Source organism: Schistocerca nitens, chromosome 1, assembly GCF_023898315.1.
Source record: "Schistocerca nitens isolate TAMUIC-IGC-003100 chromosome 1, iqSchNite1.1, whole genome shotgun sequence".
NCBI classification, from domain to species: Eukaryota; Metazoa; Arthropoda; class Insecta; order Orthoptera; family Acrididae; genus Schistocerca; species Schistocerca nitens.
The window spans coordinates 1,256,373,332-1,256,398,811 of record NC_064614.1 but is presented as its reverse complement, the minus strand read 5'-3'; positions in this window follow the sequence as shown (position 1 = coordinate 1,256,398,811).

Sequence of the window (25,480 nt, the reverse complement as noted above, 5' to 3'; positions counted from 1 at the left end):
TTGCCCGGACACTTCCAGTTCAGGACAAAATTTATTTCCTCTTTAATCCTGTCTTGCGTTTCCTTTGACCAGTAGATCCCCAGGAACGCATCAACAAATTCCTGATAAGTCTGACACGTCGCTGCCACACCCCGCATCTTTTCCGCGGCTTGGCCTTCGATGTGTCCACACATGAATTCTAATTTTGCCAGAGTTGGCCATGATGACGGTAATGAATTTGTAAAATGCATCACACAGCTCTTGGGATGTATCGATCCTCCATTATCTCTGAACTTTTGGAATTTTAGTATCGACAGGAAGTGATTGTGATCAAAATCCTGTCCGATCCTCGCACTGGTGTTGTCACTCGTTTTCGATACTTTCACGTCTGCTGAGTATCCTGATCTATCTTGATGATAACTGTGATGTGCTACCTCTGTGTCACAGTGGAAGTGGCATTCAGCATTCACTCTTCTAAGTGGGCTGCAATTATTGGAGCTATTACTCGCTGTTTCTGCGTGTGCATTGTTCGTTCCGCACGCTGTCACTGGGCTAGCGCACGACGAGCTTTTCCTCGGAGAGACAATTCTGTTTACTCCATCATTGGTATCCGAACGCGAAGTGCTCGTGTACCCGTTTCGCTCTAGATTTGCTATTCGACTCTCTACTTCTTTCATTCGTTTCGTGATGTTCGTAACCGTGATATTACCTTGAGTTTTTAAGAACGCTAAGGGATTTTGAGTGGGCTTGTGTCGCACGTCGCAAGCGACCTGCGAGTTGAGAAGTTACTTTTGCGATTTTCATTGCCCCTGTTGCTACCGTTTTGGCTAGGGCTGCTACTTTTTGTGCTACCAATGACATTTCTTTTGCTTCTCCACATTCTTTCTTTATTGTTAGTAATTCCCCACGAATTTTCCCTATATGCGAAATTATTGCCTGAGTGTCCTTCTTACGCTGTTCGTCAGCTTCTTCCTTCTTCTTCTTACGTTGTTCGTCAGCTTCTTCTTTCATTGATCGTAGGAAGCTTAGTATTGGGTTAATGTCATCATTTTGATCCTCGTCACACATGGGTGATGTAACTCGGGACACCTGGGCGCTAGAGCTCTGACGTGACCGAGCTGGCCTCTGTCTGCACTCGTTCGTTTGACTATAAACTTCTGCTACCGTCTCGACGTGTGTGCCTGTCTCTGTTCCATCCTCCAATTCACTATCATAATCACGGTCGCGACGTTGCTCTAAGATCGCGTCCAAATCACCTTCCTCATCAATGACCCTGTCGTCCTGTGCTGCTAAAAATGTGCCCATCTCATCTCCGAACCTATCCTCGTCAGTAACCTGCCTCTTATCCGTAATGCTATCCTCTTTTGTTTTAGTTTCGCTCGATAAAAGTCGTGCCTTACTTCTCGTGATCATTCATGAAAAAACAAATTTATCTAAAATTCACAGTAAAAATCATCTACTCCCAATATTTTTCCACATAGACATAAAATTTCAACAACGCCGTTCCAGCGCTGTAACTACAAGCACGATTTGTTGTGGTACAGAAACTGCACACAAACCCGACAAAGTGTGATGTGGTACGGACACCACATCAAAGAAACACAAAAAAAATGAACGAACAAAAAATATATACACTGAAAACAAAACCTGTAATAATGCGCCGCTAATAAAAACTAATCTCGCAATTACAAGAAAAAGAACTTGGGTACTAATCATTTAAAAAAGTAGAGAAAAACTTTGAATGTTCCTACTAAGAACACTGTTAGCTTATCAGTGATTCACAGGAAAAATCCGAGGCTAAGGGTCGCCATTTTATGCGAGGTGCCGGGGCTAGCAATGTATTTAACACTAAATTCTTCTAGAATATACATATGTAAATTATGCTCCAAACCCCCCCTATTTTAATTCCGACTTTTGCTGTTGCACATGGATTAAAAAGATACGCGAACTGACTGTAATCATCCCTGCAAGTGGAGTAGAAAAGAGTTTGGCACCTGCAATAATTTAATTTGATAAATAAGTTAAATAAAGGAAGGTTTCATTAACGTAGTGAGAAATGATAGGGTTCCATAATGATAGGGTTGCTCTACCGATTAACAGAATGAAAGTTATGTCCAAAATAACAACACGATTTATTAAGACTAAACACAAATTAATAACCAAAAACACATGAAACATTTACAATACATCAAATTGGCTCAAATTGGATACTCAAACAAACGCTGTGAAGGTGAAGTTGTTCCTAACCTAGATTGTGACGTTTATGACGAAGTGGTATGTGGAGCCTATTCCTTGCCACTCAAATCTTAAGAGAGACACACAGCTAACCCAACATTAATTGCTGCTACATTAGTGAGAACTCAGACAATGAACACCCAAGATAGAACAAAGTTAGAAAAGACGAACAGGCGCGCTCTGCTGAGCTCTGATTATCGCCTAGCCAAAATGCCTGCTTTGCCGGTGCTGCGGACGTACATTACCAAGCTGTCTTCTTAGCTTCAAGGACACGATCTGGCGTACTGGATGCGATGGCTGGTTGCTTCGACGTCCCGTCGTGGTGATGATAATGCCGCGAGTATAGCCCGAAACAAATTGTCCTGGTCTGGTTGTTCCAGACTAAAGACTTCCTATCAATACAAACGCGCCTCTGAGGGAGACGAAGAAGGCTCGCCTCACAACCACTGACGGTACAGTGATTGATTTTCATAAGCGAAGTCACAGTAACTCCGATACAGTCAACTTTAGCCAAAACTTCCCAAGACTTTACTATCAAATAAAAGTATATTAGACATCCAACGGAAGGCAGGCTGTCCAGAGCACCGAGAGCTCAGTGTTTTAACCTACTCCGACTGAAAGGCGAGAGCCAACTACCCCACAAGAGCACCCGTACAAACCGAACACAGAACATTCCCGCCCCCACGACAGTGGCTGTGGTTAACCATTCCTATCAGCAACTCGAAAACCGGCGGAAAATTTCACTCTATTGCCGGAGCACTACCATTCCACCAATGGGGATTCTTGGCGCCAATTTCTGCGCTGATTTTGCTACGTCACGGAGCTATGCCCTGAGTAAGCCAATCACAGTTACTATTTTGCAGACAGCGCGGGAATTTGCCCGCCACAACTGCCTGGGTACACAAGTCATTCCCACGCCTCGCTGGTAGCCCGCCAGAAAGTGTTTCTGCGAAGTAACGGAACCTCTAGCCCAGCCGCTACTTCAGGGCGTGTCTCAGCCGCTATTCTACAACGTCGACGTCTGGCAAGCATTCACCCGACTCCCTCACACATGTCGGCTTACCCTTTCAAGATCAGCGGAGCCCGCCTGTCACTGGACCACCCAGGTGACGGGAGACGCTGCGTGGGAAGTCCGCGTGGGAAGGAATAGCAACTTTCCACTTCATGCAATTAGAGAGGAGAACCGTAAGATAGAAATATGAGAGGGGGCTCATGCCACCTCTCAAGGGCATGGCCGACTTCCTTCCCTGTCCTTCTCTAATCCAATGAGACCAATAACCTCGCTGTTTGGTTTCCTCCCACAAACAACCCAACCCCAACCAACCCTATAACACATGTATAGTAGGCCTATGACAATAGCCAAGACTACAGAAGAAGAAGAGACAAGTCAATGATCGGATGGGATGTTCATAATTTTCTGAAAAATGTGGCTGTAATAAAATTTGAACACGGACTTCCCCCTTCGTAGTTCCACAACGTAATCACGGAATCACGACACCGTAATTCTTGTAATTCGCGTTATGTAGCACATCTTGAGCTTGGACCGTTCAATGGTTCTATTTTACTTGCTTTTTCACAGGTCATTACACCTTCTTCCTTTTTTCATGCTCGATCTGTGTTTAGTTTTTGACGAGCTATCCACTGGATCATTTCACCACTAAATCTGAGGGGGTGCAATGCGGAGTTTCCCTTGTGAGTATCTTCATGACACATGCCAGCTGAATGAACGTGTAACATCTGAAGCCTTTGTATTTCCTCTATGAATTCTACGTGCTACAGATTCCAGTGACGAGCACCATTCAAATATTGGTTGAACATATAACGTGCAACATAACACCCTGATCTTCTCTGTATCCTCTGCACTTCATATATTAACTCCATCTCGTACAGAAACAAGACTGAAGAGCAATATTCAGCTGCTGGTCGAAAGAAAGTTTTTTTGAGTACCTAGTCCGTGGGAATGCATGTGTACTGCCTTTTTTGGTTAGATTCTATCCATCGGCGATTTAGCTTACAATGTTCTAGCTATGGGCACTATTTTTGTTTAACTATGAGTTCGCCCTAAAGAGGTAATTAACACATGAAAACTGCCTATTATTATGCTTGACTACGGCGAGAGATGAGCACTGACAGCTGTCACTGCAGTTGCCAGTGTTCGACGTGGAAGTGCAGAGAGCCAGTGGCTGGATTGTGGGGGCGAGGAGGGCGGGGGGGGGGGGGAAACAGACCTTCGCCTCCCACGCTTCGGCCCCATACTGCCCAGTAATAATGTCGCACGTTTCACTGTTGCGTTCTTGTTGTCAGTTTCTATTAAGAGATGAGTTCCTTGATTAAATGTTTTTCCTCATGCGGTAGCACTGATGCTCCATTACACAGGTACACACAAAATAATTTTCTACATTGACAAGGTACAGCAAAATGCACAAATGTTACGTGCAAAATATCCGAATTAGGGCGTTAGCTTTATTTTTCGTGTGGGGGGACGGAAACCCCAGGTCATCATATGATTTTTCGTCAAAAAATGGTTCAAATGGCTCTGAGCACAACGGGACTTAACATCTGAGGTCATCAGTCCCCTAGAACTTAGAACTACTTAAACCTAACTAACCTAAGGACATCACACACATCCATGCCCGAGGCTGGCTGCGAACCTGCGACCGTAGCAGTCGCGCGCTTCCGGACTGAAGCGCCTAGAACCGTTCGGCCATCGCGGCCGGCATTCATCATCTCTCGTCACGACCACACAGCCTTCGGTGTCTTCGCTATTACTCTCCTCATCGTCTAATAAAGAAATCACAATATTTTCTATAGGATCCCCTCTTTCGCCTTCTACTATGTCCGACCTCTTAACGTCTTTTCAAACATGCTTCACGACGTTCTTACTCTGCCGTTATTCGTGCGACAGCCTCATTTAACTGTTCATCTGCCTCTTGCAACGTAAAGCTTCTATCTCACTCCTCGACATCTGCATTTATTTGAGCCCAGACAAGTTCGACGCGTTTTAAATCGCAGTGACACTGTGAAAGATGTATAACTTTGTGGCCGTGTTTCTCTGCTACGTATCAATTATATACTTCGTCTGCTGTAGCTTGTATCGTTTTACTCATTCCACATGTTCCGCTTTTCGAATATTCTGTTCATGGCCTCCCATACCAGTCAGCACACTCTTAATTCCGCGGTGCGTGTCGCTTGTACAAACGATGGATCATGCACGTGCATATTGACCTATGTTACGTCAATTCATATCCCATTCTCCGGATTACTACTAGCAACTCACGCAGTATATCTCAACGCTACAATGTTTAAGCGTTCTGTCAGTATCTTTCTTCGAGAATATTTATTCCACCGGACGCCGGTTACAATGAAGAGACTTGTTCTGCCTGTGCACAGCGATGTGATCAACTTCTGAAGTGTCAGGCACTCTTTTCTGCTGTGGCAAGCGTATATATTTGGTATGATGGCTCAGTCGTCGAAGTTGTCTGTTTGAGTCATACAACACGATCTCTTCCTTAACTTTTCAAGCGTCACAGTAACAGGGCTTCGACATGAATTGGCAGCTCCTTCATTATTTGTGACTCTCTTCTCTGTCGTGGTAGAGATGTTGAATGCTACTCCCAGCCTATTACTGGTATCAAAAGCCACCATTCTTCCTTTCCATTTCAAAGGTGAATGTACAATCTGTTTATATATTCGAGTACTAGAGACATCAGTGTATCTTATTTTCCGGAAGTCTTGTTCTCTGCAGTACAGGAAACCATTTTTCACACACACGGCAAGAAACTTACAGAATTACTGTAGTGCACGCGTACACACACATACCTGAACGAAGCACACGGCATCAGTGATTGAAAGTAGGGATCACCTAGCACTACAGCAACGCTGGTACGTTGCCACGGTAGCATAAACAAAATCTCATGATCTGACTGGCCGTCCCGGTCGCGCGAACCACGTGCGCCACATCCACTTCACTGTCAGAGCTCATCGCTCGCCGTATGGAGTACAGCTGCCGTATGGCGATGGGCTTTGGTACTTTCCTTAGAAGCCAGAGTAATGAAGAGAGGACGCAAGTAATTTATGTGAATTTTCTTTCACTCCAGTCAATTATGCGTGCAAGGTCGTCGACGATCTGGGAGGATTAACGAACATCATGAATAACCTGATATTTTATTGCATAGTAAGTACATCCCTCTGATACTGTACGACTACAATAAGTCGTAGTACACGACACGAACACCCCCCTCCCCCCCCAAAAAAAATGGTTCAAATGGCTCTGAGCACTATGGGACTTAACATCTGAGGTCATCAGTCCCCTAGAACTCAGAACTACTTAAACCCAACTAACCTAAGGACATCACACAAATCCATGCCCGAGACAGGATTCGAACCTGCGACCGTAGCAGTCGCGTGGTTCTGGACATAAGTGCTTAGAACCGCTCGGCTACCACTGCACACGAACACCCATTACATATGAGATCTGCAATGCAGTGATGTACATGTTGAAAGGGTACAGTACCGCCCGACATTGAAAATAGGTACGAAATACTTCATTATTTTTGTCAGAACAACACATTTTTTGTGTAAAAATAACTCAATTTCAATTAATACAGCGAAGCCGGATACCAGTGTGGGAAAGAATGACAATTTATTTATTTAATTGATCACATGTGCACTCCCACAAAGTAAATCCCTACATCCAGTTCGGTGGGATCTGTGAAATGAATGAATGTATGGTCGTCTGCTAACCGCAGATAGTGAATGTGGATATATGATCATCTTGAGTCGATCCTTTGGCCACCTTTGGTGGGACCAAAGAGATGAAAGGTACCAGAGCTTTGAGCGCCTGAAATGTGGTTGACCAATACGGTAGCAAGGTGCTTCCCCCACCTCGACAGAGATGGGAGACGACCTGGAGAACGGCCATGTTTCAGCACTCTGCCGCTGGATCTTCTGCCGTTAAGACCTGTTTTTGTTGTGCTCCGTAATGACGAAAGAGTGGAGGTATGGTATGCATGTGGAATATTTAAGAGTAGTTTGAATTAATAATTTCTCTATCTCAGGAACTTTTGTGGGGAGAATTAAATGTCAGGCAGGTAATATTAAGGGGATTGTAGTAATCTTCGGAAGTGACCAACGGTCACAATGAAACCACGTGTAGCAATAAGTTGAGATACTTCCGTGTGCTTAAGTTAAGCTGAATTACTAGCGTGTGTTCAATAAGTTGAAATATTTAAGAAATAGCGTGTGTATCATAAGTTGAAATATTAAAGAAATTACGTGTGCAGGACTTGAAATTAGAGACGAGTACTTCCACGTGGTGAGTACTGCGTGAGTCTCAATCTGTGTATGAGACAAAGGACAAAGAGAAGTACTCGTCCATGGTATCAGTTGAGGACTCGCGTGTGTGCTTAATATTAAACTGCATGATATGATTCCGTGTGACGCTAGATTTAAACTGTGAGAGAGAATCAAGGTGACTCGGCCGTCTATCCAGCAACGCCACTTGGCTTGCATTGCACAGGAAGACGTGCATTTATCTCCAGAGTTTACAGTAGGAAAGTAGAATTACAAAGTGGGGCAGTGTCGTGTGAAACTGGGATAAATATTGATTGAAGTGGGAAAGCTGAAAGTGATAATGTTGTGACTATTAAGTGTTTAGTATTTCATATTGTTGTGTAGTGTATGTCATGTAATTTGGGTATGTGTGGTTTGCATGGGGGAGAAGCAAGGTAGTTTCAAAAGATTTGTGGGTTATGCTCGTTCCTTCTGTATCGCTCGATCTGGAGGAAAGTTTCGTGATGATTGTAAGAGTCGAAGTGTGAGGTATAATAAAAGATCCACCAGCCTATCCAGAAAGTGCACTGTAGCCTTAAATAAATTACGAGACCATAATATAGAGATTCACTAATGTAAAGCCATGCCCATTGGGCAGAAATTCTCATGTGATATTGTTGTAGGTTATAGAATTTGTGTGTTTAGGAATAAATAAGACAGTGAAAAGAAAAAGATTGGCGGCCTTTTCCTTCGAATTGTATGTTATCATAATGTCCCAAATTTATAATGTGTGCGCCACTCATATTCAGTGCGATGGCCACGTGTTAATAAAAGCCGTTAAATAAAAGACAAAAAGAAAATGTGGTATTGCCAGTGCGTAGTGTACAGTCAGAGTTCTGTAAATCACTGATAGTCAGATATGCGTTTCCGTTGCGTATTATTCATACAGGAAGATAATTTGTAACTAAATAGTGAGATACGAGAGTTCATGTTACTCGATAAATAAAGAAAGAATCCACTCGCTTGGCGGACCACTCATCTTGCAGGCCTGACTGCTTGATGCCACAGTATGAGTAAGGCAAGTGGGTGCCTCTCATAATTTCGACCCTGCCAGGATTCCATTTTGTTAAGATTTTTTTTCTGGAATGTATTGTGATAGCGCTAAGAAGTAAATTTTTTTCTGTTTGCAATTTCTTTCTGGGTTGGTGAGGATCTTTAATTTTTTGATGTAATTAATTGCTATATCGTCCAAGGCTGGAAGATCGTGATACATTTTTTTTTGCGTAATGTCCGTAGTAACTAGTTCGCAGTCGAAAAGTCTAGTCACCATGGAGAATAGTGATTCTAGGGCGAACGTAGCAGTGCAGCAGGAAGTAGCTGTTGACCATGGGTTAACGAGCGAGAAAGACAAACACTCGAAAGGGGTTGAATTGTTCGGTGGACCGCTGCGGGGGGATCCTTTATGCGGCGGGCTTTGTCCACAAACGCGGGCTTTTCCCGACGACGCGGGCTCGGGACTAGGTCAGGTATTCAGTGAAAGTGAAGCTACCCTTAGCGAAGCTACCGTTTCTCAGACGAACGAGGTGAGCGCGTCGACGGTAGCAAATGACAGTGTGCTACTGCAGTTTTTACAGAGGATGGATGAAAGATTAGAAGCTATGGATAGAGATAATAAGGAGAGAGATTGGGAGAATAAGGAAAGATTTGATAGGGATAATAAGGAGAGAGATAGGGAGAATAAGGAAAGAGATAGGGAGAGAGACAGGGAGAATAAGGAAAGATTTGAAGCAATTAATGATATATTGGATGCGATGGATAGAGATAATAAGGAAAGATGGGAAGCGATGGATAAAGATAGTGAGGAGAGTATGGAGGCATTGGATAAGGGAAATAAAGAGGCAATGAGGAAGCTACACACAGTTATCGATGAGCGTCGGCCCGCAATTAATAATCGGTTAGATCAGGGGGAGAAGAATCTGGGTGCGTTGAAGCAAGTATGTGACGTCGTGAAAGAAAAGGCTAATAATTTGGAGGTACAAGTATTTGCAATAGAGAGTGACACTACTGAACGTAGGGACGTGTTGCCGGATGAGCGAATCAATGAGGTAGTGGTCAGAATGAATACGATTAGTGCAGATGTAGAAAAGCCCAGTATAAGAGGCGAGACAGGCTCTGACAGTACGCAGCGAGAGGTTTATGCCAACCAGGGGGAGATACAATCGCTATTACAGCTTAAAGAGGCGCAATTAGAAATAAGTAGGAAACATAGTGAAGGACTAGCACAGTTGCAATTAGCGTGCAGTGGCGAAGGTGACACACCACCAGGTTGATTGCAGAGGGAGAGTGAGATAAACTCAAAAAGCGAAAATAGGCAGAAAGAGCAAGACGAATTCAGAGAGTCAGAAGAACGGTTGTGTCAGATAAAACAGGTGGCAGACCCAACTGGGTATAGTCCAAGGCTGTCTCAATTTCGAGACTCATTACCTTCATCGTGGGGACTGCTCCTCAAAACGAAGTTTGTGTATAACCATTTGAGGGACGGGGCTAGAGCGAAAATTCAGGAAGACATTAAAGACTGTAGTAGCTATTTAAATGAATTCTGGCCGAAAAGTAAGCAGGACCAGGTTACGCTAAGCATATTGATGATGCCAAATCGTAACGAAGGTGGTATAAGGGATTCAGTGTCGTGCTATCAGGAAATGTTCAGACGAAACAGGTATTCGGATGTGACATACGAACCTGGGGAGTTCATTAGGATCCGTATAACGAAGTTGCCAGTGAAATTGCGCAGAGATATAGCGATAGCAGGCAGAGGCGTAGACGATTCTGCGTCATTTCAGCACTTGTTACAAGAATTGGGTAATGAAAGCAATATTGTGAACGGAAACGCGACTCATAGGTTAGTTAGTGTCGAGGATTGGAACGGCAGAAACTATCAGAATGACAGGAGAGCGTGGAATCCTGGTATTTCAATCTTGTCGTAATGGATTGAAGGATAGGAGAAACTAAGCCAACGTATCAGCCCTCAGCATCTTACCGTAAAACACATGCAGCTGGCACTGAAAATTGTCTATGTAGCAGACAAACTCTACTAATATGTAGGAATGCAAATACCATACTTCTGATCAGAGAATAAAACACCAGTAATGGCATCTGTTAGGCTGGTCTCGCTGAGGAAAATTTGCAAATTTTTATGTCGAACACTATTATTGCAAAAAAATGGTTCAAATGGCTCTGAGCACTATGGGACTCAACTACTGAGGTTATTAGTCCCCTAGAACTTAGAACTAGTTAAACCTAACTAACCTAAGGACATCACAAACATCCATGCCCGAGGCAGGATTCGAACCTGCGACCGTAGCGGTCTTGCGGTTCCAGACTGCAGCGCCTTTAACCGCACGGCCACTTCAGCTGGCCTATTATTGCAGGTACTTAACACGTAATGAAAAAAGTAAAATGTTATGTACTATTGCCAATGAGTCCAGTGTAATTAAACATTGTGATCTGTATGTAATAGGGTACGTTTATACTGCTGTTACAGGTAACATCAGTAATGTGATCGAAGTTTTTAAATTAGATGCCATCTGAACTATAGTATGTCATTGTCGTGGTGACGGTTATAATGAAGTGCTGTGTATGGTTATTCGGAATCTGGTGTTAGTGAAAGAGGCCACTAGCACCTAAGTTTCTAACACTTGGGCTGCCCATTTCTCCCAGCTTGTATATTCTCTGCACACATTTAATTTTCATGTAAGCACAGATTCCTAACTAACAAAGCCTTTACTGTGTACAGTGGACCATTCAGAGTGAGGCGGATTGTCCATGAAAATGCCGTACTGATTGAGACAAACAAGGGAAAACAATCGTGTGGGCTTCATCACATTTCTAACATCAAATTATGGAAAAGTTAAGGATAGATCTAAAGTAGGCAATTTATGGTAGATAGTCAGTGTATTTATTTGTGGTGTGTAACGTTGTGCAGGGTCAAATCGAACATAAGAATTTTCAGGCGGGATGTCAGGAAGTATGACGGAATAGACTGGTCAAATGAGTCACGAACAGGAGTCGACAGAGTGGTGTATGTACGTATTTTTTGTCATATGAATGAGGATCAAGCAGAAACGACGTGATGATTAATGAGTGAATAAAGATGGTAGATAGAGAAGCGACGTGATAAATAGTGGTGGATAAAGGTGATGTGTAAGGAAAGAAGCGACGTGAAGCAGTGTGATTAATAAAGAGAGATTCGACGTGATAAAACAGTGGTAAATAAAGGTGAGTGGAATTAATAATGTGGAGATGTCTTAGATGTATGTTACAGAGAGGCCTGTGTATGCTGCAATAGAGATTGATGCCAATGGCAAAGGAAGACCAGGAAATGATGGAGTAATGGACGGACGGAGAGCCGAAATACGAATGAAGAGATGAGGACAACTGCACAATGTGAAAGGACATAAAGGGAGTATGAGATCCAGATGGTGAACGTTGTGGAATACTGACGTAAGATGTAATATAAGTGTAGATCTAATTCTTAGCATAACATTTGCGATTTGGCAAAAATAATATTTTTGTTGTTGTTGAAGCCTGGTACCAGTATAACTAATCAAAACGGTACCAAAAATGTGTACTGTTATTTTGCAAGTTGAATAATTTGTGTATTTTTGTTCTTAGATGAAATGTCGCAATTCTAAGTTGATATTTAGCAGGAGCATTGATCAGTAAAGTGAATGCAGAAGTAAGCCGATGGAGAGAGGTGCCAGAGTGAAAGGACGAATTCGGAGACTGGAATGCTATCTCCGAAACAGCTTCATGTGTTATGTGGTTGAGTATAAGGGAGGAAAGGTATGGTATGTTGTGAGTGTGATGGTGTTATGAGTATAAGGGAGCAAAGGTATGGTATGTTGTCGTGAGTGTGGTGGTGTTAAGGTTAGCTGACTTCTAGACCTATTAGTGTATCAATGGATTGAATGAGAGGGAAAATGTGATGTCTGGAGAGTGAGAGTCGTAGAGTAGTGTGATCAATGCGCACACTCCTGTAAAGGGAATGCTACCGATCTGTAAACTAAAACATTATTATGTATTGTTTGATTGGGATGAACCTCGATGGCAGGTCAGGATCTGACATCATGTGGATGGTTCATACATGTCCTAGAAATGTTGTTATACATAATAAAATGTAAAATAGGTAAAGAGATACTGATTTCAGTCTGTCACAAGCACAAAGGTGCATTGTATGTTGTAGATTTAGAGTCACCAGTTTCTAAAATGTTTATTGTGTTAGGATGTTAAAGTAGTTTAATATTTAATAACATGTGGTAGGTAATAGTGAGCTGTGTAGATTATTTTCTCGTTTTTTGTTAGAACACTTTCAAGGGGTTATAATTTCAGTCTGTCACAAGCACAAAAGTTCATTGTATATTGTAGTTTTAGAATAAACAGTTTCTAATATTTTCACTATGATAGGATGTTAGAGTAGCCTACTATTTGATATTGTAATTATGAGCAGTATAGATTGTTTATTATTCCTTTTGTTTTTTTTTACACTTTCATGTTTTGTATGAGGGACGACAGGTACAATGAATAGCATGAGTGTGAGCTGTCTATAGAAAAGGGATGGATAAGTGTTGATGTTGTATGGGTAGAAAACTAGGGTGTATAATTTTATGTTTTTTAGAACAAAGATTCTTTTATTACCAATGTATCTAATAGATCATACATGTAATCAATGAGTATTTAAATAATGTAAGAATATCCTTTTTTCTGTAATGTTGCGAGATGCACGGAAGGTCTGGCTAATTGGGTGTCGTAACGCCCATACCGCTAACGGGCCGAGCTGACGTCGCCATGGCGACAGGCGACAGAGCCGCGGCACTCCCCACTCCACTGCCGGTCGAGGTACACTCCACGCGCCCGCTACAGCAGGTCAACGGCCTGGGGCGACACGCACGTACCACTGGCCATTCATGAGTTCCGCCACCCTTACGACTGGGGAAAGTATCCCGTGGAGGCAACAGCGGGTGGTTTCTTCCGCTCAACGGGGTGTGCAGCGGCGCCACGGCAGAATGGACGACGCGCGGCAGAGCCCGGCGGGCATTTTTTACCAGCAGCTATTAACTAGTGCTGGACTGTGGAGCCGTGAAACAAGATGACTGCTCGTTATGTCTCCATAAGGTGGAAAGTGAAGGACTGGTGTTTCCACGTTGTGAGTGGTGGAAAAGATTTTGTCTTTAGCAGACAGGACGATCGTTTTGTTTTGTCTTGACCACTGAATGGTGGGATCCATAAACTTTTGGCAGTGACTGGTTAAGTGTGCTTTGTGAATTGCATGTGGGACACTTGGTATACTTAAAGAGGACAGTTGTCGTTTGGTGACCAATTATTGTATGAACACAAGAAACTAGAGTGGGACATTGACATTTGCATTTGTAGTAGGAGACATTTCTTTAATTGGTGCGGGAATAAGTGCTGTTTGATGGAACTTACGACTTTTAATTACACCATGAACTGAAAGGACAGAACTGTGGGTAATAGTAGTGGTAGGGCCATTTCTGGACGACCAGATTCGTGTGGATGGTGCGCTGAGAGTGACTATGACATTTGTGTTTAATGTGGGATACAGTTTACTGTTCAGTGCGTGTTCAAAATGCCGATTTGAGTGACTTAAAGACTTTCGTCCGGGTAACCATGGGAGAGCTTTGGCACCGAGACAGTGTTTCTAGGAAAACTATCAGCAACTTTTTGACCCCAAGAAAATCACAGAATGTAATGTTTCCGTGTGACTCGCAAGATAGGGGATAATGTATTTGTAATTGTGTAAATGTTTTCTTTTTTTATATGTTTCATTCCTGAAGGGACAGCAAGTGTAATTGTATTTCATTAACATTTGTGTTTAGAATAGTTAGTGTTTGTTTTTTGTTTGATTCTGGGTTATCAAGTTCACGTAGCATGTTTATTAGAATATCTGGTACGATGATGCTTTAATTATTAGCCAGTGGCGTAATACTAACGTAGCGGCTCTTGTTGCATTGGTCAGTAAGGTTGTCACAGGGGACAAGAGTTTGCATTGCACAACAAATATCGGAATTAACTGATGTATTTTGATGTCGTGGACAGTAATAATCTTGTTGGTGTGTTGACTGAAGCCACTTAGTTTCATTATCACAGTGGTGATATTTCACATTAAAGTGTAACGAAGGCTAGTCGAAATGCAAGTTCTTGTCGTCTAAATGTGTGACAACAGAGACATGAGCAGTAGAGTAAGATACGAGAGCTACTGGTGGATACAAGCACTTATTTCTAAACTATTTACTGCTTGTATTGATCGAAGTTGATGGACTGACTGGCTCAGCAGCAGGTATTTGTACTGGTGGAGAAGGATAAGGTTAAACTCACTGTCGAGTAGTTGTGGCAATTGCTTAGGTGATGACAGTTAATGAGGTATGACATGATGTCTTAGGTTGACTATATTACGTAACCAGTATGTAACTTGTGGTATATTTCATTGTTTTTCTTCTCAGTTTTATTTCTCTGTAGGTTTGAGGTATATTTTAGAGTAAGGGTATGGAGCCTGACATTCTACGTGTAACTAGTGTACGAAATTTTTTTCTTTTGTTGATTTTGTTTTGTATATAGACATTGCCGTGTAAAGATTATTACAACACAATTTATGAATGTCAGATTACTTGTTCTGTGTTTAGACGATGAGCTGTTTAAAATTTCATGAGTACAATTAGTATTTTTTTATTTGTTTTAGAATTATTGAAATTTGGATTACTCATAAAAATAACGAAGATCCCAGTAACTAAAGCAAATTTTTATCTCAACATTATTTTTTTTATTTGTATGATATAATGTTTTATTTGTCATGTGGATTATTGTAAATTTGTATGTGTACGTTACTCCGGATTGTGGAGAGTACAATAATGCAACAACTGTCAATAATTTGGTAAAGTAACAAAATTTGGTCGTCAATTTGAGGTCACCAGGGGCTAAGGTCTCCTCCTGGGTATTTTGATGAATTGCTACGTTTGTTTTAATACAGTTTTCTTAAAAAAAATGTTCGGAACTACCCTCGCATTGCAAGGATAGTACCGTGCCATATTTTTCTGCATGGGTAGCCTGTGGTGAAAGGGTACAGTACCGCCCGACATTGAAAATAGGTACGAAATACTTCATTATTTTTGTCAGAACAACACATTTTTTGTGTAAAAATAACTCAATTTCAATTAATACAGCGAAGCCGGATACCAGTGTGGGAAAGAATGACAATTTATTTATTTAATTGATCACATGTGCACTCCCACAAAGTAAATCCCTACATCCAGTTTGGTGAGAGCTGTGAAATGAATGAATGTATGGTCGTCTGCTAACCGCAGATAGTGAATGTGGATATATGATCATCTTGAGTCGATCCTTTGGCCACCTTTGGTGGGACCAAAGAGATGAAAGGTACCAGAGCTTTGAGCGCCTGAAATGTGGTTGACCAATACGGTAGCAAGGTGCTTCCCCCACCTCGACAGAGATGGGAGACGACCTGGAGAACGGCCATGTTTCAGCACTCTGCCGCTGGATCTTCTGCCGTTAAGACCTGTTTTTGTTGTGCTCCGTAATGACGAAAGAGTGGAGGTATGGTACGCATGTGGAATATTTAAGAGTAGTTTGAATTAATAATTTCTCTATCTCAGGAACTTTTGTGGGGAGAATTAAATGTCAGGCAGGTAATATTAAGGGGATTGTAGTAATCTTCGGAAGTGACCAACGGTCACAATGAAACCACGTGTAGCAATAAGTTGAGATACTTCCGTGTGCTTAAGTTAAGCTGAATTACTAGCGTGTGTACAATAAGTTGAAATATTTAAGAAATAGCGTGTGTATCATAAGTTGAAATATTTAAGAAATTACGTGTGCAGGACTTGAAATTAGAGACGAGTACTTCCACGTGGTGAGTACTGTGGGAGTATCAATCTGTGTATGAGACAAAGGACAAAGAGAAGTACTCGTCCATGGTATCAGTTGAGGACTCGCGTGTGTGCTTAATATTAAACTGCATGATATGATTCCGTGTGACGCTAGATTTAAACTGTGAGAGAGAATCAAGGTGACTCGGCCGTCTATCCAGCAACGCCACTTGGCTTGCATTGCACAGGAAGACGTGCATTTATCTCCAGAGTTTACAGTAGGAAAGTAGAATTACAAAGTGGGGCAGTGTCGTGTGAAACTGGGATAAATATTGATTTAAGTGGGAAAGCTGAAAGTGATAATGTTGTGACTATTAAGTGTTTAGTATTTCATATTGTTGTGTAGTGTATGTCATGTAATTTGGGTATGTGTGGTTTGCATGGGGGAGAAGCAAGGTAGTTTCAAAAGATTTGTGGGTTATGCTCGTTCCTTCTGTATCGCTCGATCTGGAGGAAAGTTTCGTGATGATTGTAAGAGTCGAAGTGTGAGGTATAATAAAAGATCCAAATTACGAGACCATAATATAGAGATTCACTAATGTAAAGCCATGCCCATTGGGCGGAATTTCTCATGTGATATTGTTGTAGGTTATAGAATTTGTGTGTTTAGGAATAAATAAGATAGTGAAAAGAAAAAGATTGGCGGCCTTTTCCTTCGAATTGTATGTTATCATAATGTCCCAAATTTATAATGTGTGCGCCACTCATATTCAGTGCGATGGCCACGTGTTAATAAAAGCCGTTAAATAAAAGACAAAAAGAAAATGTGGTATTGCCAGTGCGTAGTGTACAGTCAGAGTTCTGTAAATCACTGATAGTCAGATATGCGTTTCCGTTGCGTATTATTCATACAGGAAGATAATTTGTAACTAAATAGTGAGATACGAGAGTTCATGTTACCCGATAAATTAAGAAAGAATCCACTCGCTTGGCGGACCACTCATCTTGCAGGCCTGACTGCTTGATGCCACAGTATGAGTAAGGCAAGTGGGTGCCTCTCAATGTGAGTAAGTAACGTATGGTGTGTGGGACATCTTTTGACTGGCAGGACTGTTTCGAGAACACTTTGACGCACAGTTGACGTACCATTTTATCTACATATACATCTGCTTCTACATCTACATCTACATAAATATTCCGAAAATCGTTTGTACCTAGCACCTCGACCAGTAATTTTTTTTCTGTTCCTGGCCCAAATCGAGCAAAGGATATCCAACTGTGTATTTTCCTCCGAAGGAGCCCTAATTTTCCCTATTGTGCGTGGTCTTCACGCTACAGATACGTTGACGGCAGCAGAATGGTGTACAGCCACCTGCAAACACCTATTCTCCAAATTTTCTCAATGACGTTTCACGAAAAGGACGTCGTCTTCCATCGAGGGATTCCCATTTGAGTTCACGAAGCATCTTTGCAACAATCACGTCGAAACTTCCAGTAACAAATCCAGCAGCACGCCCCTGGACTGCTTCGATGACTTCCTTTAATCGAACCTTTCGGTGATGCCTAACACTAGATCAGCAGCTTGTGCGTAGACATCAGTATTTAGATGTGCCGTACGAACCACTTCACTTTTCGAATATACCGAACCAAAGTACCCAACCGCTTGCAAAAGGAAATAATAATTGGCCGTCTCAATGTGCACGACATTAAGTCGTGCCAGTGGTTTCGGCAGGAACTTGGTTACGATCGCGGCTGTGAAGTACCAGAGTATGTACTAATAATTAGATTGAACTCTCCTGTGGGAAAAAAGGGGCCGGAAAATAAGTAACTGGCCTCTACCAGAGCAGAATAAGAATGCCATCAAAAAGTGAAGAATGTTTCGACACATCAAGATATTGTTTAGTATTAATACAGAAACTGAATATACGCGTTTTGGGACAAACTTTGTGTACTGTTACACATAGACGCCTTTGATATTAAGACATTTGTTGTATATTGTCATTAATTTGCCCTCTTCACACCGTATAGCCATCTGGCTATTCAAACAGGTCACGACAGTAGGTTTCCATCATTTTCGAAGCGTTTCCTTGCAAGATGTTCCTTCACTCCTGGAAACAGGTGAAAGATCGACGGTAGCAGGTCCGGATTGTACGGAGGCTGCTCGAAGATATCCCGCCAGAATTTCTACCTCAGCAAGGCTTGTGTCTGGCGGGCAGTATGTGGCCGTGCATTGTCGTGCAAATGAACAGTCCCACGCCAGAACTTGCCTCTCTGCCGGTTCTGGATAGCCCAATGAAGACGTTCAAGGGCAGCACGGTTTTCATCAGTGTGGAGTGTTGTGTTGGAGGCATGAAATCGGCGAACAGGACCCCTCCACTGTCTCACAAAACAGAAGCCATTGTTTTTGAGTTTATGCAGTTTGTTTCACATTGCGTGGTATGCGTGGCAACTGAGGATGACGCCACTCCACAGACAGTCGCATTGTGGTGGTACTATGAGAAACCCATGTTTCGTCTCCTGTAACAGTCTGGTCAATGAACGTGCACGGAATACCTGGCCACACATGAACGGATTTCTGCCACCGGCCAGAACCTCAGGCCAGTTCCGCAGTCTGAGGCCAGTCGTTTCCCAGCAACGTGCAGTCCCTGCCCTTCGGATCCAGCTCTCTGATCAGCCTGGAGGCAGGTTCTTTTGGTGTGTCGCGAAAACCCGCTAATTTTCGCGATTTGTCCGCGAACCCGGGACAGCCATGTACCTACGACAGGTCTAAGTCCACGGGCGACGGATTTCATGAGTTGCGACTGTGTCGTTCAGTGCAACGTCTTATAGCCATTTCATTATATGTAGTAAATTTTCGAGCTTTGAGAGTATATCTTCTAGAGAAAATATGATCGTTACGAGGAAGAAAACTGCAGCAGTCATCGGCTGTTTGGGCCTTTGTAAAATACAGTAATTCATAATGCCAATAAAATAGCGGTCATAATACAGTTATGGGTAATAGCCTACAGTAATGAACACAATACAAGCAACATTTTACTGGCGCTCTTTATAGTGTTCGTTGTACACGTCCCCCCATTACTGACCCCGCACTCCCTTTTTTACGTTTCTTTTAAGAGACCGATACCATTTGACATTACTTCTGATATAACTGGGGATATTTTAAATCAGTCATTGCAACTACAGCAAAATGTGTGTTATTATCACCAGATATTATCGTTTTATTAAGATTAAGTGTCATTAGTGGACCGTAATGAAACATATTTACAATCTGGCTTGCTTTTGCATTGGCTACAAAAGATGTTGATGTTATTTATGATATATTATGTCCGATTTTCGCTCATGACAGGCAACTCTGTTTGTTGCAATTTTTTGAGGTATTCTCACGTTTGTCACTGTTGTTATGTTTTATAGTTTGATACGCGATCGGAAACTTGAATTGGAAAGACCACATAGATAACACTGTGGGGAAGGCGGAACAAAGACTGCGTTTTGTTGGCAGAACACTTAGAAGATGCGACAAACCCACTAAAGAGACAGCCTACATTACACTTGTTCGTTGTGTGCTGGAATATTGCTGCGCGGTATGGGATCCTTACCAGGTAGGATTGACTGAGGACATCGAAAGAGTGCAAAGAAGGGCAGTTCGTTTCGTGTTATTGCGCAATAGGTGTGAGAGTGTCACTGATATGATACGCGAGTCGGGGTGGCAGTCACTGAAACACAGGCGGTTTTCTTTGTGGTGAGATCTATTTACGAAATTTCAATCACCAAATTTCTCTTCCGAATGCGAAAATATTTAGTTGACACCCGCCTACATAGGAAGAAATGATCATCATAATAAAATAAGAGAAATCAGAGCTCGAATGAATGAGTTAGGTGTTACTTTTTCCCACGCGTCATTCGAGGATAGAATGGAAGAGAAGTAGTATGAAAATAGTTCGATGAACCCTCTGCCAGGCACTTAAGTGTGAATTGCAGAGTAACCATGTAGATTTAGATTTAGATGAATACTGTCTAAAAATGTTTCAACCATCTCTTTGTACGCCCTATTTCTTTACATTCTTGTTTTTTAACGTTCAAGTGTCAGTTTTCGAAAACAAGGTATTTACCGGTACAGTTATAAAGGGTGGGACAAATAAAACTAGCTCGGATGAGTTGATTTGATTGGACGTGAATGTATGCATGTAATCACACCCCGTGACGCACACAACACGCATCCGCCAGCTACCTGATCCACATTGGTTCAGAGCGTATTGTGGGTTGTGTAAGTGTGAGTAGAGCAGTGCAAAAGGGGGCGATGGTACTCACAGTCGACCAGCGGGTGCTCGTTGTGGAGAGTTACAAGACAGCAAAGTCGATGAAACATTGTGGTCACTTTTTGCTGAGAAGTTTAATAGTGTCGAAGTATCAGTAAAGAGTGCCCTGCAACGCTTAGTCCGGAAATGGCGTCAGACAGGATGTGTTTTGAACAACCAGAAAATGTGGCTGCAGTTCGCCAGAAAGTCCTCAGAGTGCTGCCAAATCATTCCAACGCCTGTCGCAAGAGGTCGGCATATCACGTCGATTATGCGGACGAATAGTCCACCTGTACGTACACATGCTATAGGGAGAGACGGGTCATATACAATATGTACAACAACCAAGAGGGAATAATAAGAGTGGACGATCAAGAACGAAGTGCTCGTATTAAGAAGGGTGTAAGACAAGGCTGTAGCCTTTCGCCCCTACTCTTCAATCTGTACATCGAGGAAGCAATGATGGAAATAAAAGAAAGGTTCAGGAGTGGAACTAAAATACAAGGTGAAAGGATATCAATATACGATTCGCTGATGACATTGCTTTCTTGAGTGAAAGTGAAGAAGAATTAATTGATCTGCTGAACGGAATGAACAGTCTAATGAGTACACAGTATGGTTTGAGAGTAAATCGGAGAAAGACGAAGGCAATGAGAAGTAGTAGAAATGAGAACAGCGAGAAACGTAACATCAGGATTGATGGTCACGAAGTCAATGAAGTTAAGGAATTCTGCTACCTAGGCAGTAAAATGACCAATGACGGACGGAGCAAGGAGGACATCAAAAGCAGACTCGCTATCGCAAAAAAGGCATTTCTGGCCAAGAGAAGTCTACTAATATCAAATACCCGCTTTAATTTGAGGAAGAAATTTCCGAGGATGTACGTCTGGAGTACAGCATTGTATGGTAGTGAAACATGGACTGTGGGAAAACCGGAACTGAAAAGAATCGAAGCATTTGAGATGTGGTGCTATAGACGAATGTTGAAAATTAGGTGGACTGATAAGGTAAGGAATGAGGAGGTTCTACGCAGAATCGGAGGGGAAAGGAATATGTGGAAAACACTGATAAGGAGAAGGGACAGGATGATAGGACATCTGCTAAGACACGAGGGAATGACTTCCATGGTACTAGAGGGAGCTGTAGAGGGCAAAAACTGTAGAGGAAGACAGAGATTGGAATACGTCAAGCAAATAATTGACGACGTAGGTTGCAAGTGCTACTCTGAGATGAAGAGCTTAGCACAGGAAAGGAATTCGTGGCGCGCCGCATCAAACCAGGCTGATGACCAAAAAAAAAACGTACACATGCATCCCTGCTACCGAGTACCTGCTGTTCACGTATTAAAACCAGCAGATGCTCCTCAGCGCCAACATTTTTGTGAGTGGCTGTTCAATGAGCTAACTATGAATGGCTGGACATGGAACTGTTGTTTATGTCTGATGAAGTCTGGTGTTAGCTGAGGGGTTATGTCAGCTCAAAAAATCGAAGGTTCTTGGCAGCGGAGAATCCACGTAACATCCACAAAACACAATTGCACCACCGGAAGTTTGGGGTTTAGTGTGCAGTGGTTGCACGCCGCATTATTGGTCCCATCTTCTTTCGCCAGATGCTTATTTCGGCGCGTTACATTCCCAATATTTTGAAACAATTTGTGGCAGCATTAACGGAGGAGGAAAAGACCTACAGTTACTTCCAACAGGATGGAGCAACTGCCCATACAGGTGGCCAAACCTTGGAGCACATTTACACCACTACTGACAGAGTTGTTAGCAGAAATCAATCTGGTCGCATTCCTAGATGGTCACCGAGGTGACCTGAGCTGTCAGTGGGCGATTACTTTGTGTGGGGAGCCCCCAGGTCTATGGTGTACTGCGACAGCCTTCACAGTCATCAAGAACAGCAGAATATTTCGGACTAGACTGCAGCAATTCCGGAAGTCCAGTTTCGACCTACATTTGGCAATTTGCTGACCACCGCCCAGAAGTGCTAAGAGGTAGATGGTGGTCAGTTTCAACATCTGCTGTAGGCAGGTTAGCACTCTGTTTCCTTTCCTTTGCCGTGTTTCTTTGTATCCTGGGACTGTGGGCTGCGGGCCACTTTTATTTGCAACACCCTGTACAAGTCTTTCGATGTAGACATTGGTCCATACCCTTTACTCTACTAGTCGCTACGAAAACTTGCTGTCAGCTGTAAACCGCTCATTTATCAGTGAGCAATTTCGACAATCACTTGTGTTTCTCTGGTTTCCTTATTAAAATTTGCTTATTTTGGTGAAACCAATAGGAGTTTACACTACGTCACCTCTTCAACATTCTAACGCAGTTACAGGTGCGACAAAATACTGAAACAATGATTTGTTAAACGAGAAACTGAGGAAAATCAGGTCAGAATCTTATGAAAAGCACATTCTCGGTATGGTAATTTCTTCACTCATCTTACCGCAAGACGACATTAATCCACATTTCGCCATCTGTTGATCAATCTTAAAAAATCCTTTGCTATATTGTACAGGCAGTTGTAGGTCGAGCTCATTCGCCGTTGTTTTGTTTCTTGTCCGAAGATTTAGCTAGAACGGAAAAAACTGCGATAAATCTTTATGTGAACCTCACTGTGTCTGTTCGTGTGCAGTAACAGAGCTCAGATGCTCGTTGGGTTTGGCAGGTCAAGGAATTACTTGTAGCAAAATTATTATTATTATTGGAAATGTACTTTCAACGATGAATTTGACCGAGTGAGCTGTAGGTTCTTCGAGGTTCCAATTCACATTTGTCCTCTTAGTTTACGTGAGTCATACCAGTATATGAACTCTTACCGAGTGAGCACTGATACGGAACTCCAACCTACCTTTTATACCTGTGAATAAACTCGGTTATATTATCTTATCCGTTTACAGTTTAAATATTCCTTTTGCAGTCGTGTGTTATCCTTCTTTCCATACAACTTTTAACTTCAGAATCTCACTAACTAAAATATCATATCTGTCGTTAACCATGTAAGATTTCCTCTTCCGCGTATCTATAATATGGCCATCTCCTCTGATATATCAAACAGATGACGTCTATTATCTCTGTTTATTCCGTGACTCCTAACTGCACGAAATAGTCATCTGCGCAACGCCGATTATTAATGTTCGCACTCGCAGTTGAATGTAACGACCATTTAACACAATTTTCTCACAGAACAACACTTTCTGTGATATCGTCCCCCCAAAGACAACCGTACGCATCTAAGCGCGGTCTATCTATGAGAAAGTGGATGCCTTGCGGAACACTGTCCATGGGTTACGCCACGTTGGGACCACACTTCCACGCCGCTGGCATCGGCATCCGGTTTCCCCAACCATACTAGAGGAATCGGATTCCGACCATGGATAACGATAGGCCTGGCACGCCCACCACGGGTGCATTATTTGGGGGGACTATCCCCCATTCTTCGTCCAATACTTTCCCACCCTACCTGCCCACGTTAGGCTAAATTTTTCTGCCTGACTGATGTAGTATTGTCACCGTCAGAGGGTGGTACGGGACTGCAAGTCCCACCGCCACACCTCCAAAGTGTATTGCAGTGACGCAGTGTCACTGCCCTGTGGACAGATTTACTGCCTCACCAACACAGTTAGACCGCAAAAGACCGGTGATACTGTATTGTAACATATCACAAAAAACACTTTCTATTAGCGACTTGTCTTTTCCTTTCTCACTTGATGCAAACACCGTTTCACACTCAGTCTCATGATATACCGCAATTCACTGCGAAAGTCTGCAGTTACTTTTATTTCACAGTAGATAGGATACGCTTGTTTACCATATGGCAAAATACTCTCTTCTTTTCGTGTTGTCATTTGGCACAATCGCGTTTCGATATCTGAAAACGTTTGTGAGAAAAGGGGTGGTTACGAGTATTCCATTCTAGCCTATCGATGGTGCGCTCAGTCAGAAATGAATGCGCTACATAAATTTCTCGAGATTAGTGTAAAGAAAAATTCAGACTATTGGCTAAATTTCATGCACAGTAATATATGCTCTCATATGATCCAAACACTTTTTCATAGCTACTCATATTTGTCGTTGCAAACTTGTCGAACTGCAGTCAGTGTATTACTTATATGAGAAGTATCACAATAACTGTGACCATTATGTTCGGCACTTCATGGTGAAGCTATAACTGATATAAAGACCACTTGTTTTACCAAACAGTTTCTTCAAAATCGTGTGAGGATTGTAGGGTAGCCGACGTGTACTCGCCGTTCTACTGAAGTTGCTCTTCTGCTACCAGCCTGCTGAAAGATCAGGGGCTTTTCTGAAAGAAGCCCGTCGGCATACTGAGAAGCCGGATTGGCAGATCCTAGATCTTCGGGTAACGATCTGAAGGTTGTACCTCCGCTAACGCTCAGGCGTAAATTGCAGGTCTTCAAGAATTCGTTGGAAATGTCTGTGGCCCGCAGGTAAAGTCCGCTTCTTTATGGCCATCCATTTCACAGTATCGTAAGTGCTCGGTGGCAATTTTGTGCACAACTGAACCAGAGGCTTCCTGAAATTGTTCATACACGTCGATCATCGTGAACCGTCGATTCTATCCAATGATACAAACCACCTTATGTTTTAGTACATCTTGATGACGGAGGATTCGCTCTGATATGTCTTCGTCACGAACAATGAACATCTGTCGTCCCATTCTTAACTACTATGCAACCATTGTCGGACAATGGATGTATTCACTACACCTTTGCTATAAATGGTAATAACTATCCTGTGAATGTCACAAGATCTAACATTTTCTACCTGCAGAAAACGAATAACA